Source organism: Protopterus annectens, chromosome 9.part0 (assembly GCF_019279795.1).
Source record: "Protopterus annectens isolate FY-2018-M chromosome 9.part0, PAN1.0, whole genome shotgun sequence".
In the NCBI taxonomy this organism is placed as follows: domain Eukaryota; kingdom Metazoa; phylum Chordata; order Ceratodontiformes; family Protopteridae; genus Protopterus; species Protopterus annectens.
In genome coordinates this window covers 945258948-945278130 of record NC_056743.1, presented here as the reverse complement: position 1 = coordinate 945278130, position 19183 = coordinate 945258948, and positions in this window count along the sequence as shown.

Below are 19183 nucleotides of genomic sequence, written 5' to 3'. Positions count from 1 at the left end.
CTTGTGATACCCAGTTGCACAACAGCTGTGTAACATGTATCCAGGTAGCCTGCATTAAAATAGCTGCCATCTTAGTTCTGAGCCTGTCCATCATCTGATGACTCATGACAAGTGTTGAATATGACTCCAGTACTGTGTGTTCATTGAGGAAAACAGCATATACTCACACATCTGTCAGTGGTGGTCTGAACATGTTACAATAAATACAGTATTATATATGCCACAAATGTACATGTCACATATATGCTTGACAGGCATAACAGAAGCACTGTCTTATAAACTCTGTGTTTCCCCAGTTACCTCAAAACTCAATCCAGCAGGGCATGCTGCGGAGACATTAAGTGCTACATCTGCACTTCCCATGACAGTAGGCTGCAAGCAACATACACATTTATATTATATCTCTGTGCATCTATATGTGTGTCTGTATGTGTAGATTATATATGCACATTTATATCTATAGTTTTTTATATTTATTGTTAAGCAGGTGAGGAGACTGGTCCAAAGACCATTTACAGTCATAACCCGAGCTAAAAAGGCAATATATTATGCAAGCCAATAAAGTAGTACACACGTAATACCTTACAAATGAAGGTACCTCATAATACTTGCAGTAGCACATACTGAATATTTTACAATAAGTTTGTGTCTGTCAGTAAGTAGACATATATGCATATACTCCAGTCCTAGATATTATCCTTGTACATTGTCAGAAAAATAAATAAGCATCCACTCATGTACCTTTACCCAATTATGTATGAGCATAACACGGTAGCAATATGATACTGACCATATATAGAGTAATACTGCACTGACTTATGCAGCCATAATCATATCAAACCATGACCCACAGCACACGTGCATTTTATATAGCATGGGATTGTTCGCACATCAGAAATACCAACATTATACACATGGTGACTCAGCTGACCACTGGTAAGTATGCCATGGTGACAGAAAAAAAATATAATCAAGGCTGTCAACGGCAATGTTAAATCACATCACATTTGGTATTACAGAGGGAGATTTCTAATTAAACATAGAAGTATATACACACAGAGCACGTTTACCCAAATGTGTGAATATAGCCCTGGTCAGACAATGTTAATACTATATATCATGCAGAAAAATGCTCAACTTGTGAATTCTACAGAATCCCTAGAACATCTTCCTTCAATATACAGTCAACAGTAATGTACTAACAATATGGAAAATTCATAGCATGCATGCCATGTGTGTTACTAAATCATTGAAACAGCTGTACCACTAGGAATAGGCAGCAGATTGGGCCTGCAAACAATGATATGTACTGTCTGACAGAGGAATGAAATTTTGAAAAATAATTTCTTATGACATCACTTCCTGTACTACATTCTGCATCTCTTTTGGTATTGATGGTCAATTGCTGATACTAGAAAATAAACAGCAGCAGTGCAAGTATTTTAAAATCTATATCTGCAATAGTGCAGGAATACTAAAGGGTACAGATGAGGGCATAATTTTTATTCAGTGGGTTGCACACAGCTGAAGCACATTCTTCATGATCAGTCCTTCAACTGGAATTACATCAAATAAGGACAGGTGCTCAGGTGGGCAGCACAAACTAAGACACTATCTACACTACACTCAACTTGCCTCACAGAGGAAGAGCATGATCCTACTGGTACCATACTGCTGACTCTGTGCAATGTCTTACATAGAGCATGGCTGATAAATGGCAAATGTGCAGTGGATGCCTCATCTTGTGGAAATGAGGACTGGTACAATCATCACTGAAATTGGTACATACTAAAGTAGGCCATTAACAATCATATAGATCAGTATTAGATACAATTCACCTAAGGTCATTAATAAGTCTTTGCTTATTTGACATACAGCATGCTGTACACTGCTCTTAAACATTAAAAATCATCCATATAATGGGAGAATTTGTAGGTCAACCAGAAAACATATACGGAATGTAACAAGGTACTTCTCTATGCAAAAAGAATGGGAATTCGGGAAGACAAATTTGTGTTCTTCGTAGAAAAGTAGTGTTGTTAAAATCCAGTATGATGAGGTAAAACCACTTGGAACAACAGAGGGAGCCAACAAGTGTTTTCAGATATAATATTGGGCTATATTTCCATTTTGTAGTACATTTTTAGGACATATTTGCAAGAGCAGTGTTATGATAATGAAACAAATCACATGGCTTAAAATAGAATTTATAAAAGAGTTCTTTCCAGAAATGATTTTCTTTCCTAGGTTACATGATTTGATCATTTCTGTCACTGGTGTTTAAAAACTACTGATGTGAACTGTGCAGAAACAGGAAATAAACTCAAAGGGGACATGTGAAGAAGGGAACAAATTAAAAAGGGAGTGTCTTCTGTTTGGAATTTGCAGGTGCTCTGCATCCATATGAGTTTTCTCCGGGTGGCCTAGTTTCCTTCCACTTTTCAAAGACAAGCAGGAGATGAACTGGCATTCTCTAAACTGCCTATAGGTGCTTGCAGTACTTGAGTAAGTGTGTGTGAATTCAATGAGAGACCAATGCCCCGTCCACAAAAAGGTCCGTCTTCCTGTTGATGACCACATTGTGCTCCAACTTCTTATTGATGAATTAAAAGGATGAAGCAGTTTATAAGAAAATGAATGGATGGGTGGATTACTATCTCTCACAGAATTTACAAATCAGAAATTGCTTCTTAAAAATGAAAAAAGTAATCACTGGTTAGAATGCTTGATACGGGCAGTCATCAAAAAAATCCTGGCACAAAAGATAAAGAAAGACAGGCAAAGTTAAGCAATTAAGAACTTCAAGGCAAACACAGACCATGGTCTCTTGGTGAAATAGAGAAGAATATCTCCAGATCTCCAAATACAAACATCTCTTTGTTTGATCAGTGGGTTGGAAGACTGGAAGTGCATTTTAACTAATATTCTTCACATAAGTGCATGTTTATAAGTTAAGCAATCAAACGATACACACAAATTATATTTTGATTTAAGTGAATTACTACTGTGTTTAATGTTATATAGGTATATACATATTTATACATAAACATATATAGTCAGTGTTTGCATCTCGCAATAAACATTGGTAAGAATTAAAGAGATCATTACCAAGATGATGAGTCCCTCACTGGCTAAATTTTGGTGTTCTGGAATGGTTGAAAACACTGACAGGACCAGACAGCTGAACACAAGCAGGAATCTAGAAACAGCAATAAGAAAACATTTATTTTATTTATTAAGTTAACATTCACACACAACTTATGAATCATTATGTAATGTGTTGCTATGAAAACAATCATTGGTACTTCTTTACATTATAAAAAGATACTAAAATTAACAACCAGTTGTAAAATGATCTTAAAATGAAAGTTTTAAACAATTAGACCAAATTCAGTTAAATACTTATTAGAGTAACAGTTTCTGAAATAATTCAAGAAAAAAAGTATAATGTAATGATAAAAGGGCAGTACACGCTGTTTTGCCTGTAGATGTCTGAAAAATGCAAGTCCACAAATACAGATGATGATGATGATAGTAGTAGTAATAATTATAAATGTTAAAAAAAAAGATAGATTCCAGATCTTTTTTTTCTATTTGTGTTACTCAAGTGCTTTAGTTCCTTTTTTTCTTCAGCTGAATTGCATTTTTTTTGTTTTATAGACTTAATGTTCCACTAAAAAGTCCATATGTTAGGACCCCCGCTGTCTAAGGCTTGTTTGGTATAGTAAAGAGCAGTGATGACTATGATAGATGAGGAATGAAATATTCAGCACTAACACAAACATTATGAAGATCTTTCAGTAAATTTCCACACCAATTAAATGTCCTTGAATATCTCCAAGTAAGCAATTTTATTGTTCTTTTGTTACAATCCTGTCACAGGTGGCAGTGATAAATTCAGCACAACAAATATAGCACATTTTGTGCAACACACAGCTTTATAGCAGTAGATCTATAAATATAAATACATATCCTTTTATTCATACATTAATTTGGTCATTTAGATTCTCTTGTGTGATGACTGTATGTAACAGGGCACATGCTCCTTTTCAGAGAAGAAATCTGACTTGTTACACATGAAAATTATATGAGACATCACTTGTAACACACAGATTTCAGAGCATTGCATGGATGAAATGCAGCTCAGTTAAATATTTTAAAAGGAAATTTTTATTCTGTCTGTATCCATGTACATTAAATAATATCTGATAACATAGGAGTCGAACAGACACCTACATAGTCTACAATCTGGATTTGCCTAGAAACTGCTCAAGCCCTTCTATCTGCCCCTACACGAAGAAGAACAGTATCACACTATCTACTAGTATAACACTATAATCCCAAAATGCACTTCTCAACAACTGTTTCTTCAATGTTTCCTAATCACCTAATGAAGCTTCTGTTGCTAGACCTCTGTGCACTTACAGTTTGTCACAGAAGCTTAAACCAAGTTTAAACCATGCTCCCAGGCATTATACCTTCTGCCTTCCCAGATTCCCATAACTCCACTGCAACCTACCAGCTATCTGGTATCTGTCCTTTATACCCGATATATCCTGCAAAAGCATGTTCCTGCAGCATGCAAATTTCTGGTGCTTGCTCATTGCTGTAATGAGCAAACACCATCCTTTTGGAATCCTCTGCACCTTCTTCATAAGCCTGCAAAATGTATTCACCAAGAGGTATCTCACCATATAAATACTATATTTTATCAGTGACTCCTGGACACTGTCCCTTTAAGGGTGCTAATTCCAAACATGCTGTCCGGTTAGAGCTGGGCAGAAAAGTAAGCGGAAACAGTTGTAAATACAGTAATGTAAAGCCAAACACCTTGGTACTCCTCAGACTAATGACTTTTAGGTCTGAAGAGAGTCCTGGAGGGATTAAGTGAAGGCCCATAAATGCAGCAGAAGGAAGTCAGTCTGGAGGGTGCTCCCATGAGGAAAAGGAGCAACCACCCTACAATGTATAAGTCATTTGTATGACAGTGCAAAGAAAAGGTACTTCAGTTTATCCTCTCATGTATGGAAGTGTTAAGAGAAGCTACTCAGACACAGCTTTGTCTTTATGGTCTGTGTAAATAACATTCATCTATCAAGATATTTTCCCAAAAACACACAGGAATTCAGGGATCATAAAAAAATGTAGAAGAAAGGCAGCTTCAGTTCAGTTTATAAGATCAAAATACTTTATTTGGTAAGCGCTTTCATGGGAATAACTCTCACTTCTTCAGACCATTTGAATGGTGTCTTTTCTGAGGTAGAAAGGTTTCAAAGGCAGACACCATTTTGTTTAGGCTTCTAGATTTGAGCAGTCATATTAATATAGACTTGAGTTGTAACTCCTCTGTTGTCAGGATTAGAAAACTGAATTTGCATAAAGAAACACAAATGCGCAGACACCTCCTTTGCCAATTTGCACAGGGTCAGGAAGAGGAAGTGCAGCCAATCTCTAATGATGTAGAACTGTTAACTATGGAAGGGGTGCAAGAAACGAACTTGATGCCACACACGAAAGTTCAAACATTTATTTAAAAGTTAATAAAAGTTAAAAATTAAACATACAATTAAGCATTTTCATCTCTCAATGGAGACTGCATCAGAATACCCATATAGGTATGTCATAGACATGTTCACTCAATTTAAAAGAAACAGCAACTCTAGAAAAATATTTCAGAAGGATGGCACTGTGAGAAAAGTGCTCAGAAAGGAAAGATCCAGGACAGGTCTCCAAGACTCCTCTTTTATAGGGACCAGACACATTCTGGAATAAAACCCTAGACTCCTCTTTGTCTGTGGAACCAGTTGAATAGTATCCTGGTCTAACAGACCCTGCAATACCCCTGGAAAATGAGGAAGTTGTTTTGCAGGAGGTTTAGGGATACCAAAGGAGGGAAGGGTTTTCCAGGCCATAAGGTAACCTGGTCGACAGGAAAGGAGGCAGAAAGTCAGATGGCTGCAGACTTGTCACTAAAAGGACTGCTTTTGAAGCCTAGGCATTTGAGTAGGCTTATCTGAAAAAACACAATTAGGAGCCTTCTTACCCTTGGAAGACTGTCTAGGCATTTGAGTAGGCTTATCTGAAAAAACACAATTAGGAGCCTTCTTACCCTTGGAAGACTGTCTAGGCAGTCTATACAAAAAGGCAGCCTTACAATGGTAGTTCCTCTAAAACTTGGGAATGGGAGAAACAAAGATGTGCTTCAAATCTTTCATGACTTTACCCCAATCCTGCAAGGCCTTAAAGAGTTCAGAGTTCCAACATAGCAGTGCCAAACATGCTTTGGTTATCCAGAGAGACATTCAGAAGTTTTGCTTTAATATTATCTGGCACGGCTTGAGGGTATAGCCTGGAATAGCACCTTATCACAGAGCAGAAGACAGCAGCAGCCTGACAGGAGGCAAATGTGGCATCATAAGCTTAACTTTATAGAGGGATGGGCAACTTAAGAAGTGGAGCCTATTAAGGAAAGAGATGAAGCCTAACCCTCAGAGTCAGACATGTAAGAGAAAATCTTCTAAATCTGTAAATGAAGAGACAAAACATATCTTGTCATATGAGTCTGGTAATTTAGAACCCTAAAGGATAAAGTACCAGAAGTACCAGAAGTGTATACTTTCTTTACCAATCCTCTCCATAGCTGCTCAACTGTTCTTGCCTGAGGGAAGAAGCTTAGAAGAGGGCAATAGCCTAGAAGGCTTATCAGTAGAGACAGAAATCACTGATGGATCAGACAAAGGGCATTTGTACAAGAACTTGCAGGTATCCAGCATCTTATAGCCCCTGTCAGGCTTCTTACTGGCTGGAGGGTGGGAGTCTGGTGCCAGGGAAGTAGCAGCAGAAAAGGTATCCAATAGAGCAGCCAACATGAGAGGGACAACAGGAGGTTTAGGAGAGTCCATGTATAACTCATATCATTGTTCTGGACATCTGATATCTGGGAGCAAACCCATTTGAAATGTTCCAGTATATGCAGGACTGTAAGCCCAAATGATAGTTCCTCCAAAGGAGAAGCAGGACTGACAGATTGTTCCTCCATCGACCAATACTCTAAAGGAGAAAGCAACTGAGAGGAATAGGCTAAAAAGAATCAGCATCAGTCAGAATCCTCATCTAAGGATTCAGGGCCCCTTGCTATTTTGGGGGTGAAGGAGCATGGGGGGGTGAAGCAACCAAAGCCCCCTGAAGAAGGCTTTAAAGCCATCAAAGCATTGAATAAGCCCTAAGTGATGTCCTGCCATTCCCTTTGTGGATCTCGGGCAGCTGTCACCATATGTTTAGACCTCTGGCCTTTTATTTAAATAGACATCTGGGCTGACAAAAGTGCATGGTTCTGAGCCATGTCTAGATTCAATCAAGGTACCCAGCACCTGTTCCCTGACAAGGAGCTGAGGAATCCTGTTAGGCCCCCTCAGAAGTAATGTTTGAAAGGCCTCTGAGGACATGCCTGCCTCCGAGAGGATCGCCACAGAAGAAAGCAATGGCAATACCAGGAACACCAGGCTGTCCTCTGGGTTATCATTCACTCAGGAACTGCAGAGGACACTGGACAGCAGCAGTCTCAAGCATAGGTTTATTGGCCGTTTTCAGCATCTGTACTTTGGGGTGAGCTGATTCTGACACAGTTCCTTAGGCCAACAGCTTTAGATTTTGGTTTTCAAGATAAACAGAAAGAAAAGAAAGATGGCTATATAAAGTCTTAAATACAAAAGCCTGGGCAGTGTTGTGAGATGCAGCTAAGTAAAACAGGGACCTATCCTGGTGGTCATTATGGGAATCTGCCTCCCACATTGACATTTCCCTTTCTTGGATGACATGCAACCCACTAAAAATGGAATAACAAGAAGAAACCCAACAGGGTACTTATTTTGAAGATGTAAGCTTGCTACAACCAGCAAAGAGAAGGGCATTCAGAATGGCAGCAATGAAGTTCTGGTTTGTCTGACGTATGACACTCCAACATAGTAAAGGATTTGGCATACCGGCTGAACATCCCGGAGGTGATGAGTCCTGTGATATGGAAGGACATCTTACTATATAAAGTACAGAGACTGAAAAAAACATAGATGACAGAAAGCTAAAGGCACTCATGAAAGCAACAACTGTTGAATATAAAGAAAAGATAAAGAGGATGAGAAGAATAGTAAGATGCCTTGAAAGAAAACTTTGGGGAGAAAACAATGGTGCAATGGGAAGAAAGGAGATAAAGACGAGAGTAGATCAAATGACTACAGAAGCAGCTAAGGAGATTCTAAAAGTACTAGGAGAAGATAAAACAGTATATGTGCAAAGTCAAGCATAGATAAGGTAGCAAGTGCGAAATCAAGTTAAGAACAAATCTCTGGTGGTACAGTGACCAAGTAAAATGGATAGCAGGTGAATGGGCATCTCTGGTGGTACAGTGACCAAATAAAATGGATAGCAGGTGAATGGGCAAAAGAAACAAAATATAAAATTCAAAGAATTTAAAAGAAGGTCTGGGGAAAGTGGCAGGAAACTGTCCTTGCAAAGTTGATTTACCTAGTTATAAAATAGATAAAGTGATGCATTACTTATGATAAGTTCTGCAAAACTGTGGGGTAAAAGCAAAGGAGGGGACAAAAAAAAGAGGTAGCAAGATAAAATGAGAAGGCCAGTACAGCTACTTATGGCCAGTGACTGAACAAGAACATACAAGTGAGGAGGTTCAATGCTGCTGGGTTACTCTAGTTCTTCAGTCTTCTTAGTGATCCTTCAATTAGACTAAGGTTTCCATGGCACCCATGAGTATGATATGCACAATAAACAAATTACCGAAAATCTTCAAGGCTGCTGTCTGAACTGCATGCAGTGAAAAGTGTAATACTGCATTTTGGCCTTGTAAACATTGGAAAAATGAATAAAACGTGTTTATCCCAAATGTTGGAGCTGTGCCCCATACCCTGTTACTTAATCTACCTCTGCAGTAGGAGTACGTGGAAAAATGCGGCTTTCATCTTGTAAACTTCCATTTAAGTATGATGAAAGAAAAGGTGAGACTCCGCTGGATGTTCCACTGCTTTATTAAAATACACAAAAGTTGTATCCAAAACTGGTAAAAAGCTCCAACAAAATATATATCCACTGACAAGCGCTTTCAGGTTAGAACCCTTCATCAGATCACATACTGAAAGCAATTGCTGATATTTAAAATACAAATTAACCAATGAAAATTTGTAAAAAGCCCGCCTTTTCTGCAAGGCTGGCTTTAAAGGTACACAGTCATTTAAGCCCGGAGTTCTGTGGGCCATCAATTCCAAAATCCATTTGGACTCCATAGATTCAGTTAATAATTTAACATCACCCCCCCCCTACTGTTCATAACAACATTAACCACTGCTTTAAATTTAAAATTATGTCTGGGGTAGGTCTCAATATGCTTATATAAAGCATTATGTACATCTTTATTCCTAATTGAGGACATATGTTGCAATATTCTTACCTTGAACATATTGTTGGTTTTGCCAACATAGAAACATGTGCATTCAGTGCACTCTGCTATATAAACTAAATTACTTGTCCTACAAGAGGCTTTTGCTTTAAAGCTAAAGACATGCCCACTAACTGGATGTGTAAAGGTGTAATCTTTATTTATAAATTTGCATGCTTTACAATATCCACATAGGACACTACCAATTTTTTCTTTAAGGATACAAGTTTGGGTTACTGTTTTCGCTTTACAAAGAATATCTTTTAGATTCTTGTTTCTCCTGTAACCAAATTGTGGATAAGCCCCCACTATATTTCTTAACTTGTTGTGTTCCCTCAAAATATTCCAGTTTCTATTGACAACATCCCTAATGTCTCCTATGTTACTACTATATGTAAACAATACTCTTGGTTCATTGAATTTGTGTGTGATATTAGGCGTTCTTATTTCCCCTTCTTTACATTTAAGCCATGGCTTAAATCTATTATCTCTTTTTATGTGATTGGTATCGACCACTCTGTTAACCAGTTCTCCTCTATAACCCCTTTCTAAAAAGTTGTTCTTCAAATTAACCATTTCACATTCAAACATCTTATCATCCAGATTCAATCTGGAAATTCTGCCAATCTGGCCCTGAACAATATTTGAAAACATATATCGGGGGTGCATGCTATCGAAACAAAGCATTGTATTTTTCCAGCACTCCTTCCTATATAGGCTTGAAGAAAAACCAGCTTCATTTTGTGATATACATACATCTAAAAAATCAATGTTTGTGGTTGAACATTTCTTAGTAAACTTCAAGAAGGTAGTAGTGGAGTGTAGATAGTCTAAAAAACCATTCAAAGATGTAACATCATCCTTCCACAAAAAGACAATATCATCCACAAAATGTGTATATATAAATGTATATATTGCATCCATTCTGGCTTGTTAAAAATCATAGCCTTTTCCCAATACCAAAGGACCATATTGGCGTAATTATTGGCACAGGGGGTGCCTGTCTATATGTATGTTGTGCTCCTACAAACACATTATTTTCTAGGACCAAGGTTAATAAAGTTCTGATTAATATTATTTTCTCCTCATCTACATTCAGATCTGCCAATACCTCACTAACAGCTTGAACCCCATAGTCATTACTAATTACAGTAAATAGGTTTTGAACATCTAAGGTAACCATCAAAAAATCTCTATTTATTTGTGTCCTCTCTCTATTCAGATCACCTAATTTAAGCAAGAAATCTCCTGTATCTTTAAGTATGGTGGACGATTTATCTACAAAAGGATGTAATGTGTGTTCCAACCATATGGAAATATTTTCCGTCACCCACCCTCTGCCAGAAACTATGGGTCGTAGTGGGGGGTCATGAAGTGACTTGTGTATCTTTGGTAGACCTTTAAAGACTGGAATGACGGCCTTGTCTATCAATAAAAATTTATATGTATCATCACTAATTTGCATTGCTGCATTATTTCTGTCATATAAGACTTCAATCTGATCATGCCACTCACTTTACTATTTCTTAAATGTGGACACACTTCAGTGCAGCAGTTTGCCTGCTCATATTTTGCTTACCAGTCCATGTACTATCATGTCTTCCTTACATCAGTGCATTAGATTTAAATATCAGCTAAACAACCTGAAGGGTATTTTCAATATTTAAGAACCATTTCATTTGTTAAAGTTTTATTATAATTTCATATATGAAAATCTACATAAAGTTGAATGTCATAAAACTGAATAAAGGCATAATTTTAAAATTCTAATGGAGCAACCCTTCTCTGCCTCTGCAGAGGTTTATTCACTGTTAGCAATAACCAAATGGGGTCACTACAGCTTTCCATAACTTATGGCCTCACCATGGCAAAATATGGCCCTGTATTTGTATTATCGAAACATGTTGCTGTTTTTTTATTATGATATCAACTTCATAAATAAATAGTTGTTGTACATCAATATGAACTAGTAACTTTAATCTAGGTAACATTAAGAGAGGTATCTTAAGTACTGAAGGATAAAACAAAGAAGTTGTATTTCTCTCACATAATGACATAAAGGTTCAATGACAGTGCAAATTAACTGCCTAAAGTACAAACTTAACAGCTAACTATATGGAAATATTAACTTAAGTTGTTCATATAATGGCTTATGTAATGTATTATCTCACTTCAGCACTTTCAATGTTAACAGGAAGAAATATGGCATTTGATTTGCACCCATAATATACAACATGCAAATATTGTCTGCATGCAAGACAATAACAAAAATATGAAAATGAGCAAAACATTAGCTCTTTTACTGATTCTTCAACAAGACCACCACCACCTGCTGGAACTTAATATATCTCATGGAAAGAAGTAGCAGATTCTGAATAAAAGTAATTCATTTTGCATTAATTTAGTTCAGTTTCCTTTATTGCTTTAGCATTCTTGGCTTAAGGCCTAGTTACACATGATTTTTCTGTTGGCCATCATTCTGACTAGGGATACATTGGTCAGCACACAGCAGCCCCCCCCCCCCAATCTAGCTGTGGAGTATGACAGGAAGGACACTTCCTTTGGGGAAGGTCCCAAGGCAATCACTAGAGAGAGAAAGCAATACAGTGCCAACTATTCTTCTGTTTGTGATGTAGGAGATGCTGAAAATGGTCAGTGGATTTCATTACTACTTACTGGGCTGACTTAGTGAAGAAGGCTATGGCTATACCTGAAATCAAACAAAATGTTTCTACTTGAACTAACAGAGGAGTTGTGTGGATTTTATTGTTCCTGAGTTGGTGACACTTGCTGCTTCTGTTGTAAACTTTGACCACAGACCACTTGATCACAGTAAAAAGCATACTCTTCTTATCCTACAGATTTATCACTTCTTAGCTTGACAATAAACCCACTTCTGCTTATTGATATTTGTCTTTGTTGTACTTAGCACATATTACAGCTCTTCTAGATTTCATGTCATTCCTGGCTTTTATCCTAGAATTTTATTTTCCTGTGTCCTGACAACAGTTTCACTGCTTTGTTGTGTAATTATTAGATTATGGAACTATTTCAGCTTAATTTGTCATAGTCTTTTCTCAGATATAGATTAAGTTATAGTCATTCTATAACTCTTTGTTAAATTTAAATGTTTGATTATTCTCCAATGCTTATTGTAATGTAACCCATTTTTTGTAGCTCAGCTATGCCTGCTACAGAGTTTAATAGACCAGAAAATTATTCCAGGAAAAAATTATTGGGGTACATTGAAGATGTCATTTTCCTAAAATGTATTCCTTACATGATCTTGCTTGCAGCCTCTTTTCTTAGAATGCTAATAGGGTGTTTACCATCCTCAATCTTGTGAACTATATTTCTTTTTTTGTAATTTTATGTCCTTGTGGGGATAGGCTGAATCCCAATTCTAGAAGTGTGGTATGCCACCCACTCTAGTAGGATGGGCAAATGGTGTTCATCATGATTTTCCCATTTTTAAAGTATAATGTTAAGGATCTGAACAGTTTGGCAGTACTTTATTTTCTTTTTTTCCTCGATTTTTTTTCTATTTTTCAAATACATTTGAATGACTTCCATAGTATTTATACATATCATCTTAAATAACTATGTACACTATTTACATTAGCCTAACACTATAAAATATCTTAATGTATACAGTTACTTTATAAGTATGTCCAATCCATTATCAGAGTGTCTGATCAATTATTGTATAGTGTCAATCAATGATAAGACTTTTTTCCCAAGGGTTGTTGATAAATGGCTTTGGATAAATTCTTAGTTCTTTAATTTTAATTTCTAATAATGCTGTAGTCTTCAGTAGGTTGTAGAAGTATTTCCAAGTTGGTATTGTGTTTATATTCCATCTTCTTGTTATACACTTCCTTGAAATTGCAAGTATAGTCCATACTAGATACATGTTTGACCTATTCAAACGAGGACCTTCATTCACATTTAATAATACAAGAGCTTTAGTTAAATAAAATAATTCATTAAATAAAGCTTGTAGAAAGTTAATACCATTTCAAAATAGTGTAATTTTAACACAATCAAAGAAAATGTGGTTCCAATCTGCATTTTGTACTTGCTCACATCTCCAACATATTCTGTTGGGGGTTAAGAATGCTCTGTGCAAGCAACTCCAAATAAAAACTTTCCAGTATTGTGTAAAGGATGTATATTTTATCGATAAGATATTTCTTTTAATATCTTCAGTTAACTGTATAAAGTGTCCTTTTATTATATATTTCCTATATGAGGTTTTGGGTGTTGTTTTATAGTTTATCAATATTTTATAAAATTTTGAAATACTGTTTCCCATGTCAAATTTATTATATATGATTTCATATATGTATTTCATAGATTTAGGTGTTTCGTAAAATGAAGAATTGTTAATTATTCTTGCAAATAAGACAGAATACTCTGTAAAAGTTAGCCAGTCCTGTTGTGGAATTTCGTATGTTGTTTTTGTTACTTGCATGTCTAAAACTTTTAGTTCTTTGATACATTGGAGCCAGCAAACAAATCCTTTCTGTTCCCAGAAATTAATAATCTCTCTGTATATTTTATGTGGAAAGTTCTTTGTGACTATAAATGGTGCTAAAAGATCAAACCAAATTTTTAAATCTATATTTGCATTAATAATTTTCCTAAATGAGTCAATGTAGTAATTAATCATATGAGGTTTAGTTATGTTACATTGCATACTAATACATATGCGCCATGGCAAATTGTTTTTAGCTGTTATTTGAAATTATTTTTGTAAATCAAATTCATTTATTCATATTACAGTTAGTAATTCTTTCCAATTTGCAGAGTAATTTGGACTTATCCAATCTGAGATTGTTTTAGATATTGATGCTTTTATACAAGGATCATTTGCAAATATCCCATGTACCTCTGGTACAAGAGGTTTGGGAGGTCACTCAGTGGAAGCTCTAGCTTTGCTGGAGTTTTCACTGATTGGTTTTTCAGTGACCTTCTCACTCATTGTTTTAGTTTGTTGTTTGAGATATTTTTTGCGGTGACCCTAATGATAATGTACATCAGCTGGGTATAACAGCCTTGTGTTTCTAATGCTTAGTCAAACACTCTGCTTGTGCTGTGTTAAGGAGGTTACAACAAGGCTGAAATATGCATATCCACAGCTAGTGGGGTTTGACTTTATTGGCCTGAAATTGTCCATTAAAACAATGAAACAAGTCATAAGCATTCAGAATCGCCAATTAGCTGAAACACCTAATGTTCATAATGATCATTTGCAAATATCTCATGTGCCTCTGGTACATGATGTTTGGGAGGTCACTCAGTGGAAGTTCTAGCTTTGCTGGAGTTTTCATTTTGTTTTTACTGATTGTTTTTTCAGTGACGTTCTCGCTCATTGTTTTAGTATGTTTCTATGTCAGGAAAGTTTAATCCTCCCTGTTTCCATGGTCTGATATGTATTAAAGCTATACTGTTTCTTTTGGGGAACCATAAAAATGTTATTAGGCATGAATTTATTTCTTTAAGTATATTCCTTTCTAGTAACAGTTGTATTGCCAATGCTATATACAGGATCTTGGGCAGTAAAACCATTTTTATCAATTGTAGTCTATTTTCAAATGTTAATATTATTTTTTCCATTTTTCCACAGATATTTTAATTGTATTGATATTATTGTAGTTTTTTGAGACTAATTCATTCTTGCATAACTCAATTCCTAGATATTTTAAGGTAGATTCTTGTTTCCCCTTAGTCTGCAGTTTATTTTTTTATTTAAAAATACAAATTTTTATTTAATAAAATGGAGTCCTGAATCATGTGAAATCTGTCACTTAATATATCTAACTCTTCTAATGTCTCTTTTGTATTAGATAATGTTAGTAATATGTCATCAGCAAATAGCATTTCTTTAGAATTATATTATTATCTATTCCTTTGATTTTTATATTGTTAGGGATTGAATCTACCAATCTTTCAATAGCCAGAGCAAATAGAATCAGTGACATTGGACAGTCTTGTTTAGTTCCTTTTGTTATATGTATAGATTCAGAGGTAAAAGAACCTAACTTGACATACGCTAAATTATTTGTGTGTGTGTGTATATATGTATATATATATATATATATATATATATATATATATATATATATATATATATATATATATATTCTTTAGAAAATGAACAAAGGACACAGGAAATTCAAATAGCATTTAGGATTTTTAATAAATAGTCCCAATTTAAGGAATCAAAGGCTTTCTCTATATCTAAGCCAATTATGAGTGTTTCTTTATTTTCTTTATTAATATAATCTATGAGAAATTATCCTTTTAATATTGTCGTGTGCGTCCATGATATATAAATCCAGTTTGATCATTATTTATTGTTCTGGACAGTGGTATTTTCATTCTGTTAGTTAATATTGTCATGAATATCATATAGTCATTATTTAATAATGATATGGGTCTATATGAGATACAGAGGTTTGTGGATTTGTTTTCTTTTAGGATTGGTATGATTAAGGAATACCTCCAAGAGGGTGATATTAAAGCTTGTGACTGAATTTCTAACAGAGTTTTATGGAAGAGGGATAGTATCTTTGAAGGAAAACGTTTATATATTTCCATAATCATGCCATCTATATCTTGAGTTTTATTATTTTTACCCTATTTTATTGTAGCTGTAATTTCTTTGTAGGATATGGGTGCTTGCAGATCTAGTTTTCATTTTTCTGGTATTTTTTTATATTAGAACCTTTTTCATCTAGATTTAATTGATTGATATGTATATTTCATTTTTGGAAATGTTCCAAATAGTAATTTCTATAGGCATCAAGAATATCACCTATATCCAAGACAGTTTCCCCTTTCTTTTCATGGAAGATACTTAATTAGCTTTTGACTGTATTTTGATTCTTGTGGATAAATTATGTAGTTATTTGGGAAAAGTGGCCAAGGTATTAATTTTTAGTTTTTCTAAAGCTAAACTAGTTTTATGTATTTTGTATTTATTGTTTAATACTTCTTCTTTCTTTTCCATCTCCAAATGATTTTGATTTTTTCAACTTTTACTGCAAAAGTTTGGATTGCAGATCTAATAATTCAGAATACCATTTTCTGATTTGTTTTATACCAAGTTAGGGTTTTACCATATATATATATATATATATATATATATATATATATATATATATATAAGCTTTTAATGAGTCCCATATCATTATTTTATCTATCTATGTGATGTAATTAATATCTAAGAAGAACTGTAATTCAGATAATAACCATGGTTTGAACTCTTTAATTTTAGTTATATATCCTGGAATTCTGGAGTTAAAGATTAATTTTTTGTACTCATTTTGAAGTTTTAGTATCAATGAATTGTTGTCTGAAAAGGGGCAGGGAGTGATTGAGAAATTAATGATTTTAGAGTGTAAGTCATAGGCAGCAAATATTTTATCTATTCTAGTTTGGGAACCAAATCTGTGATCTTAATGGGAAAACAACAAAGATTTATCTTCTTTAAATTTGAAAGTATCTACAAGATTAAATGATTCTACCCACTTGTTTAAAACTTTTGATATAGCAGATGTATGCAGTGGTCTTTTATTTTTAGTTTCAAAAATATCAAATATACAGTTAAAATCTCCTCGTAATATTAAGTTGCCTTTATAATTATTGGAAATGAAATCCAAGTATTTTTAATAGTTCCTGTTCCAATGCCTGGGAACCAGTATAGATTGGCTAGGGTCCATATTCTATTATATTTAACTATTACTAATGCCATAAGGCCTTCTTTATCTTCATACTTATAAATGGTTTCTAGGTTAATCATATTTGTTTTCCATAAAATTGTTACCCCTTTTGTCTTTGTCTTATAAGTGGATTGCACCAATATCATATATTCCTTAGGATTCCATTTGTAATTGTCATTTGTTTTGAAATGAGTTTCTTGAAGGAAGACAATTTCTGCTTTGTTCAGTTTTAAATATTTCAGTAGATCTAATCTCTTGCTAGGATCATTTAAGCCACTGGTATTTAAAGATAATAAAGTTAAATCCATCTTAGGATATTTAGACTATGTATTTTTTGTTTTATTGTGACTATTAAACATTTTCCTCTGATAACTATAAAGCATATGTTTGAGCTTTTAAAGGAAATTATCAGTTTTATGCTTTGAGTGTTTACCAATAAAGTAATGTTTTGGTCAAGCATACTAAAAAATGTTTTTGTGAAATAAATTTAAATGAATAATGGTTAACAAAATTAAAATCCGCACTAGCCATGGAATGAAAATCACTCCTAATCTGATGGATAAACCTAGGTCCATCAGATTATCACTCATACCTTGACAATCCAGAACATCTGAGCTCCATACATTGCATTTTTCTTAAAACTTGCATTTTACCTGTCTCTGGCCTAGCACTCAGGTGTGGGGTCATTTATTGCACTGTTCTAACTTGTTGCTACTTGTGTATCTCTGCTATCTTTAAACAAAACAAAAAAAAAAATCTTGCTTTTTTCCCCACTTTCTGATATTTAAAAAAGTTCAGTTACAGATTTGCTGTTCTGAACTGTTTGTAAGTTTCTTGGAGGCCATTGCTTGCTTGGGCTAAAGGGAAGTCTCTGTGTTCATCAGTGGCAGTGGTAAACACTGAACAGCCTGCCTGCCCTGTGGGAGTGGTTACTGCCTAGAAACTGTAGTTTTATTGGCTATTTTGGGTCAATTCCAAACTCCTTGATCCCCCTCTCTTAAAACCCTCTTCTGCACGTTTTTGCGCATAGCACAGCATCGGGCAGCGCCGCTTAATCAGGTTTAAACTATTCCCAGCTCCACAAAGTCTGCTCTTCACTTTTTCCCTTAAAACTGTTCCAAATCTCAAAGTAAGCACTCTATTTTCCTTCTAAAACCCAGCAGTAGCTAGGATAAGTGTCTTATAAGTAAGCACTAATAAACTAAAGCACTACACCCTCTTATATTCCCTTTAAGTACTTGGCTCCCTATTGGTCCTTTTTGATCAAGTCAAAAAGTAATTCCTTATACTATTCTGGCTTGTCCAAAAGTCGGTTTCAGGTTTACTCTCCAGTCCAGCTGGTGAATATGGGAATCTTGAGGCAATGTTACAACTGCCTTATGTACACACACCACCCTCTCCTCTTCCCAACAAGCTCAAATATATGTGAGAGATGTAACTATATAGCCAAACTGGAGGCTGAGCTCTCTCAACATAGTACTGGCATGGTCAGTCTGGAGGAGAAGGTAATCACACACACCACAAATCCAGTCTCACATAACCTATCGCAATAACAAACCAAACACATAAACACACAAAAACATACTCGGAGGCTCTAAATAAAAATCTGCCCAAGTAACAGAGACCTCCAAAGCAGACATCCAAGCAACTGCTACCCCACAACAATACCCATGTATCACATAGTTCACAAAGTCAGTGTGCCATACAGTCACAGCCCTTAAGGCTAAACAACACACCTAATACACTTGTAATAGGTAACTCTATTGTCAGACACACTGATGTCCCTCTCACCAGGCTAAACAAGGAGAAGGTCACTGTAAGCTGCCTGTCGGGTGCCAGGATCCACCACATAACACAAGCACTCAAAGTACAAATATGACTCCGTCATTGTCCATGCTGGTGTGAATGACCTGAGACGTACCTCCCTGGATTACATGAAAAGAGACATAGAGGAGCTATCTGATCATGTGGCCCACGCCGGTATGACCATGACCTTGAGTAGCATCTT